Here is a 9681-nt window from a genome sequence, read left to right on the forward strand (position 1 = left end):
AGAGAATTCTCAGCAGACGAAGTTCAAATGGCCAAAAGACACTTAAGGTCATGCTCAACCTCCTTAGCGATCACGGAAATGCAAATCAAAACAACTTTGAGATACCATCTTACACCTGTCAGAATGGCTAAAATCAAAAACATCAATGATAGCCTCTGCTGGAGAGGATATGGAGTAAGGGGAACGCTCATCCATTGCTGGTGGCAATGCAAACGTGTGTAACCACTTAGGAAATCACTGTGGCGGTTTCTTAGGAAATTGGGAATTAATCCACCTCAGGATCCAACAATACCACTCCTGGGAATATACCCAACAGATGCCCAATCATACTACAAAAGCATTTGTTCAACTATGTTCATAGCAGCTTTATTTGTAATTGCCAGGTCCTGGAAACAACCTCGATGCCCCTCAATGGAAGAATGAGTAAATAAAGTGTGGAATATATACACATTAGATTACTACTCGGTGATAAAAAAATACTGACATTTTGAATTTTGTATGCAAATGGATAGAAATAGAAAACACTATCCTGAGTGAGATAACCCAGACCCAAAAAGATGAAAATGGTATGTACTCACTCATTAGTGCACTCTAGCCATAAACAAAGGACATTAAGCCTATAGTTCACAAGTCTAGAGAAGCCAAACAACAAGGTGAACCCAAAGAAAAACATACAGAGCTCCTCCTGAAAATTGAAAGCAAACAAGATTGCAGGGCAAAAGTTGGGAGCATGGAGGTAGAGGTATGGGTGGGGATGGGGGAAGGGGAGAGGGGGAGAGAGAAGGGATAAAGGAAAGCCTTGAGAGAGCTGAGAGGAGTGGGAGGGTGGAGATGGAGGAAGGGCAGATATAGGAGCAGGGAAGAAAATATCTACATTAAGGGAGTCATTCTAGGGTTGGCAAGAGACAGGGATGTCCCCAGCTAGGTCCTTGGGCAGCAGAGTAGAAGGTGCCTGAACTGGCCTTGCCCCACTATCACACTGATGATTATCTCGAATATCACCATAAAATCATCTTTGGGTAATGGATGGAGATAGAGACAGAGACCCTCATCAGAGCAACGGACTGAGCCCCCAAAGTCCAGTTGAAGAGCAGAAGGAGGGAGACTATGAGCAAGGAAGTCTGGACCCCGAGGGGTTGGTCCACCCACTTGAGACAGTGTACCTGCTCTAATGGGAGCTTACCAAATCCAGCTGGACCGGGACTGAATGAGCATGCGCTCAAACCCGACTCTCTGAATGTGGCTGAAACTGGGGGGTGACTGAGAAGTCATTGACAAAGACACTGGGACTTGTTTCTACTGCATGGACTGGCTTTTGGGACCCTAGTCTATTTGTCTATTTGGATGCAAAGCTTCCTAAGCCTGGATGGAGGGGGGAGGGCCTTGAACTTCCCACAGGGAAGAGGTCCCTGCCCTCTCTTCAGGAGGGAGTGGGAGGGAGGAGGATGAGTGGGGGAGCAGGAGGGGAATGGGAGGAGGGGAGGAAGTGTAAATTTTTGAATAGAAAAATAAATTTTAAAAAACTATAATTACAAGGTGACTCAGCTACTTCACTCATACCACATACCCAGAAAACTCCTTACTCTCCAAAGAAATTTTCACATTCATGACATTTTTATTATTTTTTTAAATGTTGAGATTATCATACATTATAATGAGACCATTGATCCCTTCCCTTTCGTCCCTACACCTTCAAGTTTATCACTATTATACTTCCTAGAGCAAAAAAGTGGAATCGACCTTGATGTCCATCAAAAAATGAAATGAAAATGAATATATATATATATATATATATACATAAGTATATTATACAAAGTTTACTCAGAAGAAAAATGCAATAATAATACTTCATGTAAATGGATGAAATTAAAAACGATAATACTAAGTGAGGTCATACAATCTCAGAAATAAACTCATTTTCCACCTTCTGTGTATCCATAGTACATGGGGTAGCAGGATAGCGCATAGAAAAAAGAACAGCAAAGACTAAACACTAGGAATTGAGGAAGGACTGGGTGGAGGGAAGAGAGAGCTATGAAAGAAGATATCAAGCTGATTGTTTCTCTAATACTAATTCTTTCATGGATATTTTTTTGTTTGCTGGTGGGCAAGTGAATCAAAACATATTCATCAGTGAAAGTGTAAAATATGATGTGAACCCCATAGTTTCATAAATGCTGACTGCAAATGCTGACTGCACCGAAGTTCAAGGAGATGGATAGACTATGGGTTTGCTTCACCTTGGGGTGTAATATTTTCCAGGATTGTTCTATTATTGATAATAAAGTTAAATCAAACAACAACAACAAAGACTTTTGTTTTGGTAGGATGTGTTACAAGACAGCCTTGATACTTTGTATCTAATAAATTATCCAGAAGTCCTCCTGCAGCTTGTGACCAGACAGCCCTTGATTTCCTGGATGAAAAAACTCTCCTGGTAGGTGGAGGTGAACAAGACTAAACCCCCAGCACTCAGAAAGCAGAGGCAGGTGAGTCTCTGTGAGTTTGAGGCCAGCCTGGTCTCCAAGAGCTACTGCCAGGACAGGCACCAAGGGTACAGTATGAAAAAAAAATGCTAGCTTGGCTGCCAAGTGATTTCACTTCATTACTTTCCCATTTCCTGGATCCCTGAAGGGCTACAAAGCTTTCACACAACAATCTGAGTTCATGCTCTTTCTAGCTTTTCCTCCTGGGTTAAAGCTTCTTGGATTCTGGCTTAAAGTGCTCTCTGGATCATTCTATTTACATTCCTTCCCAGTGAACAGGCTCTGTGGCCTCTGGTTTGGAAGAACCTTTCTTATCTGCTCTCTACTCTGCTGTTATGTAATCTCAGAAATTGCCTTCGGTTTTTATATACAGCGCAGCCTCGATTCCTAGCAATAGTCCTGTGGGCATGTCCTAGCACATTGGTCTGACTATGCTTATAACCCTGGGGGAAAGAAGAAAATGTCCTCTTTTATTCCACTGAGCTTCAGGATAAAGGAGACATTTGCTCTCCCTCCAGATTTTCCAGGGAACAGATGCCCCTTGTATCCAGAGCTGTGTTGAGCAGGGTAACCCCTAAATGTTAACTCTATGTATTGTATTTTCATTTTGTCTTTCTCCATACAAAAAAGAAATGGTTTTGCTATCCAAGGCGAAACTTCCCTTAACCAGTACTTGTGACAATGTAACATTCTGTCACCTAAAGACCTTTTGGAATGCTGGGGGTGAGGTTGGTATGTCAAATAAGTTACTTTACTTTTCTTTAAACCCAAATTCCACTTAAAAATTTTGTAGTTTTGCATCCTGTGGGTGAGGTTTCTTAGATTTTTCCGTTTTCTTTATCTCATCTACTTTTTGTATAATATTTAGTTTACTGTGTGAGTGTGTGTGTGTGTGTGTGTGTGTGTGTAAATGACAATAGGAGGGGATTATGTTGGACAGAATAAAGGGTTTACCTGGTGGACAATGGGGTTTAAGAAAGGTCTGCTACAGACCTGATCTGTTCTGTCTTGTGAATCCAAGTATCCTATAATCCTTAAATTCCATTAAAATATATGTTTGGATCTATCATGTTTCATGAATCCTTTATACACAAAAAAACTGGTAAACCATCAAGACATATGTCATACAATGATTTTATCATAATCACAATGTTTAGAAGGAAGGATTTTAGTCAGGTAACAGGTATTGAAAATGAGGATTTAAAGTAAATTTCTACCTACTATACATGAGAGTCATAGAGAAAATAGACTTTCAGCGATAAAGATGTCAAATAAAAAATGATTATATGTGTCTCAACAAAAAATGCCTCTACATGAAAACCATTAAGAACATTTACATTGAATTATTGCTGTGGTTTTCTTAACAGGGGAGGATGTATAAAAATTATGAACTTTAATAAGGCTGTCAGTAATGTATTAAAGCATGAATGTTTGTGTGTGCCAGAAGTTTTTGTGTTATATTTACCTGCTAAAAGACATTCATTTAATGGTAAAATTACAGGATATTCAGATGGAGAAAGGGTGGATGGAAAGAAACACACTTATCTTCGATACTAGGAGGACACATTTATGCTTCGTGCTGTATAAAGGAATGTGCAAGTACACAACTCCATAAGGACATGCTACTAAAATTTTCCTTTATTCTGAGATATGTATATCACCTAGATCAGGTGATATGGACAGAAAAAGAAACCAAGGTTCAGCAGTCATAAGATTAGCAAACCGATATGCGCAGAGAAGATGATATGTGTGCAAAGTCCAGAAGATGATAGTGACAGGGACACCAACACTCCCAATCTCAGAGATAGGGCTGGCTACCCGACAGGACTAGACTTTGGAGTGACTGACTACATTTGCTCCTATATCTTATGAAGTGTCCTACCTGGAAATAAGAGAGGCAATCTCTGTGGGGTAATTCAATCTTATTAGCTTTTGAATAGGGCCTAGGCTAAAGATTCTCTTCAAAAGACAATTTTCACTTTCATATGGAAATACGAACACACAGAGTAACTAAAAGGATCCTGAATAATAAAACTAATGCTATCACTATCCACTCTCCCTGATTTCAAGTTGTATTACAGAGCTATAGTGATAAAAACTACGGGATATGGCTCAGAAGCAGACATGTTGATCAATGGGATCAAAATTCAGACCTAAATGCACAGACCTCCGGACAACTGATTTTTCAGAATGAAGCCAGAGACACACCCTGGAAGAAAGACAGCTTCACCCACAACTCTTGCTTGTCGAACTAGATGCCTGTGTGTAGAAGAATGCAAATACAACCATACTTATTAGCCTGAACAAAACTCTACCCCAAACGGATTAAAGATCTCAACACGGAATTACTAGTGACAGCTTAGTATGTTTATGGGATTCCTTAGTGCACCAAACAGGTGCATCTCTGATTCTTGAACCTTCTCTTGAGTTCTTTTGTTTCCGTCCATTAATTCCGATGTGCTAATATTTGTTTAATATAATTATGTTTAATTTTATTGTTATTCCTTAGAATCCTGTCTGTTTTTAAATGAGAGGCAGAAGGGAGTGGGTCCAAATAGGATTGAATGTAAGGAGGAACTGACAAGCATAGACGGCATGTGACAATAATCCACATCTCTTAAGTGAGAAAAATATCTTCTACTGTCCATGAAAGGAAAAAGCAGAATAGACAATAAAAGATTCAGATTCAGTAATATAGATGGCATGGTAGTAGCATTGAAAAAATAGAGAAGAAAATCAATGAAATGGAATAAGGGATTGGATTCAGAAATAAAATGGCAAGCTATGGCCACTAAAGTTTTGACGAGGCAAGCAAAATATACATATACCCCTTTGAAAAGGGGTAGTTCACTCAACAATTAGTGCTGCGGAACTGAATTCGATCTGCAAAGGATGGAAGCAGATTCATTTAATCCTTCATTCAAAAATCAGTTCAATATGGGAAAAGGACCTAGTTTAAAACCTGATGCACTGAAAGTTCGAGAAGAAAACATAGGGTATACCTGTCGAAACACCGGGGTAGCCAAGACCCTTTCTAATAGAACCCCAACAGCACAGAACTTTCCCTCAGTATCAAGACATTTACCCATGACATCCAGAAACTTGTATACAACAATGCAAGCATCAGCAGAGCAGAGACGGCAGAATGGGAGAAAACCTTTACCAGCTACACTTTATACAGAGGGTGCAGTTCAGAATTCATGAAGAACTGCAGAATCTAAGTACCAGGGAAATACAGTCAACACCCTGGCACGTGAAGTGAACAGACAGTTTTCTTTTAATAAGAGAAACACAAATGACCAACGAGTATTCTTATCATGTTTCATATTCCCGATCATCAGGAAATTCCAATGAAACTGCTTTGAGAGACCACCTGAGTCCAGTCAGAATGGCTATCTCTTAACAAATATGAGAATAAATGATAGGATGTAGTGAGAGAAGACTCTTCGTGGACTTCTGGTGAGGGTGAAAATTAATGAAGTCATGTAGAAATCAGCTATTACTCAGAAAATTAAAACTCTAACTACTTTGTGACTCAGCTATTTCTCCCTGACCATATACCCATAGAACTCCTTACCCTCCAAGAAATTTTCACATTCATGACATTTTTATGATTTTTTAAATTTTGAGATTATAATGCATTTTAATTGTAATTATATAATACATTGTCCCCTTCCCTTTCCTCCCTACACCTTCAAGCTTATCACTCCTATATCCCCTAGAGCAAAAATCTGTAATCAACCAATTGTCCATCAGCAAATGAATAGACAACCAAAATTACAGATAGATAGGTAGATAGATAGATAGATAGATAGATAGATAGATAGATAGATAGATAGATATAAATCCTACTCACAAAATAATGCTATAAAATAATTCTTGAACATGGGTGAACTTCAAATGTATAATACTAAGTGAGATCATACAAATTCAGAAAAACACTCATTTTCTATTGATATATGTGGGAACAGAATAGCATGTTGGGAAAAGAACAGGAAGATTAAATACTAGGAGATGTGTAAGGACTGGATGCTTGGAAAGTAAAGAGCTATGAAAGAACATATTAAGAAGGTGATTTTTTAAATTCTAATTCTTTCATGTATGTAAACATATTCATCAGTGAAAGTGTAAAAGCCAATGTGAAACCCCGTAGTTTCATAAAGCAAATTCTGACTGTACAGAGGTTCAAGGAGATGAATAGACTTTGGGTTTGGTTCGACTTGTTTGCTTGTTTGTTTGTTTGTTTGTTTTTTATACTAAAGTTAAATATAACCATTACAAGAACAAGGACTGATGTTTTGGTAACATGTGTTTCAAGACAGCCTTGATACTTTGTATCTAATAAATATCCAAAAGTCCTCCTGCATCTTGTGACTGGAGACAATTCAAGGCCTGAAAAACCTCTCCTGGCCAAGTGCGGTGGCCCACATCTTTCTCCCAGCACTCTGGAGGCAGAGGCAGGTAAGTCTCTGTGAGTTCAAGGCTTGTCTGGTCTTCAAGAGGTAGTTCCAAAACAAGCACCAAAGCTAGACAGATAAAACCTGTCTTGACAAACCAAGCAACCTTCCAACGTTTCATTTGTCTTCTCTTTCATTTCTTTAAGGGAGTTTTTCACTTCCTCTTTAAAGGTCTCCATCATTTTTATAAAGTACATGTAAAATCATTTTCTTCTACTTCTTCTGGGTTATGATGATCAAGTCTTCCTGTTGTGTGTCTCCTGGGTTCCGGTGTTACCATGTTGCTTTTTAGGTTGTTGGAGGAATTCTGATATTGGCGCCTACCCTTCTCTTCTTTCAAATGGGGCAGGCAGTGTCTTGCCGTCTTGGTCACATCCTTGCTGTTGCTGTCTGAGTACTTGGGAGTTTTTCTTGGTCTGCCTTCTCTTTGGTCTCCTCAGTATTTGAGAAGGCTCACTCAGGTTCCCTCAGCACTAGAGCAAGCTGTGTTGCAGGGTTCCAAGCACCTCCCATGCAAAAAGGTGGGCTTGGTGGTAGGGTGGGTTGGGGGAAGAGCCCAGCAGCAGGAACACTCTCTTTTGGCTGGCCAGAAGAGCCAGGGGAGTTGGCGGAGGGGCCCTTGGTCCTTGTTCCACTGGAGAGGTCCCAGAGAGCCTTGATACTTTGTGTCTAGAAATTATCCCGAAGTCCTCCTGTAGCTTGTGACTGGAGAGCCCTGGAATTCCAAACCTGAAAACCTCTTCTGGCCATGTGCGGTGGCCCACACCTTTACTCCCAGCACTCTGGAGGCAGAAGCAGGTGAGTCTCTGTGAGTTTGAGGCTAGCCTGTTCTACAAGAGCTAGTTCCAAGACAGGCACCAGAGCTACACAGAGTAACCCTGTCTTGATAAACAAACAAACAAACAACAACTCCCCTGGCTTTCAGTATGTTCCCATTTCCTGGATCCCTGAAGGGCTACAAAGCTTTTACACAACAATCTGATTTTATGCTCTTTCTGGTTTTCTTTCCTGGGTTAAATCTTCTTTGACACTGGTTTAAAAGTGATTTCTGGTCCATTTGATTCCTATTCCTTCCCAGGGTACAGCCTCTGTGGCCTCTGGTTGGGAGAACCTCTTTTATCTGCACTCTGCTCTGCTCTTATGCTTTGCTGTTATGTAACGTCAGAATTTCACCTGGTTTCATGTGCAACACGGCCTCAATTCCAAGCAACAGTCCTTTGGACATGTTGTTGCAGATTGTTCTGACTATGCTTACAATCCTGGGGGAAAGAAGAAGATATTCTCTTTCATGTCACTAAGCATCCAGGATAGAGGATCCATTTGTTCTCTCTCCAGGTTTTCCAGGGTACAGACGCCCTTTGTATCCAGAGCTGTGTTTATAAGATTAAACCCTATTTGTTAACTTTGTGTATTGTCTCTTCCTCTATAACAAAATGGTTTTGATAGCCAAGGGGAAACTTTTCTTAACTAGTACTTCTTAGAATGTAACATTCTGTTACATAATGACCTCTTGAAATACAAGGGTGTTGAAGTATTTAAATATTACCTTTTTCTTTAAATCCAAGGACCACTAAAGAAATTTTGTAGTTTGACATTACATAGGTAAGGTTTCTTTTTTTCTGTTTTGTACCTCATCTACTTTTGTATATTTTTAATGCTTTTTGTGTGTGTGTGTGTGTGTGTGTGTGTGTGTGTGTGTGTTTGTGTGTGTGTGAGAGAGAGAGGGGGGGGGGAGGGAGGGAAGGAGGGAGGGAGGAGGAGAGGTCCTTTTGTAGCCCATCCATTTTTTAGACTCCCTTTTTTCTTAGACTCTAAAGTGCCATGACTGCAGGCTGACACACAACATTCAAAAATGACAGATTTTTCAGAGCAATTCCCATGTCTAAAAAGCTTACTTTTTTGAATAATCAACTGAAAACATACCCAAGTACTTGAATTCAGATATTTTATTTGTTACTGTTTGTGACTTTCCCTAGCATAACTGTAGTAACCTAGAGCAGACAGACAAAATCATTTCCTGTCTGATCATCACAGAATGCTTGAATATTCATACACCTCATGCACATTCCCTGCAACTAGTAGGAGGTTAATCAGACATTGGCAGGCTTAGATGTCATTTAGGATGAACTCCACTGCTCTGATCAGATTTTCACCCTCTTTTTTGTTCCTGACAACACTGATGTTAAGATTTTGTAGCACCTCTGCTCCTCCTTAGAATATGAAATGTGTGAAAGGAGGGAGGAAGCACCACACAGCTGCCTCACTCTCAGCTTTCTAACACCATAGGACAGAGAGGACAGGTGAGAAGCAGTGCTTTGTGGAAGCCCATTACAACAGTTTCTTTTGATACAGTGGTTAGGGAAGCAGGGCTTCTCACTGAAGCTGAGTTAACAAATTCTGGCTAATTTAGCTAGCTAGCTTGTTGTTTGCTGTCTCTGTCTCCTGGGTGCTCATATCAGAGACACCCACTGTAACTGCATGACATTTATGTTGGTTCTAGAGGTGCGTACACAGGTCCTAGACCTTGCATAGTCAACACTTTATCCAATGAGTTATCCCCACAGTAGCTGCCTGATTTTCTGACCTCTGATTCAAAACTCATGACTTTCTTCTCTCATCCCTCTTCCTTAAAGCTACTAAGATCTCAAGCTTTCCTGCCCTTGTTGCTTTTTCTTTCAAATCTCAATAAAAGTGGGTTCTTACTTTATTTATGTGAGATTAGTTACTTAGAAACTGGA

This window comes from Myodes glareolus, chromosome 7, assembly GCF_982192425.1.
Source record: "Myodes glareolus chromosome 7, mMyoGla1.1, whole genome shotgun sequence".
Lineage (NCBI taxonomy): Eukaryota > Metazoa > Chordata > Mammalia > Rodentia > Cricetidae > Myodes > Myodes glareolus.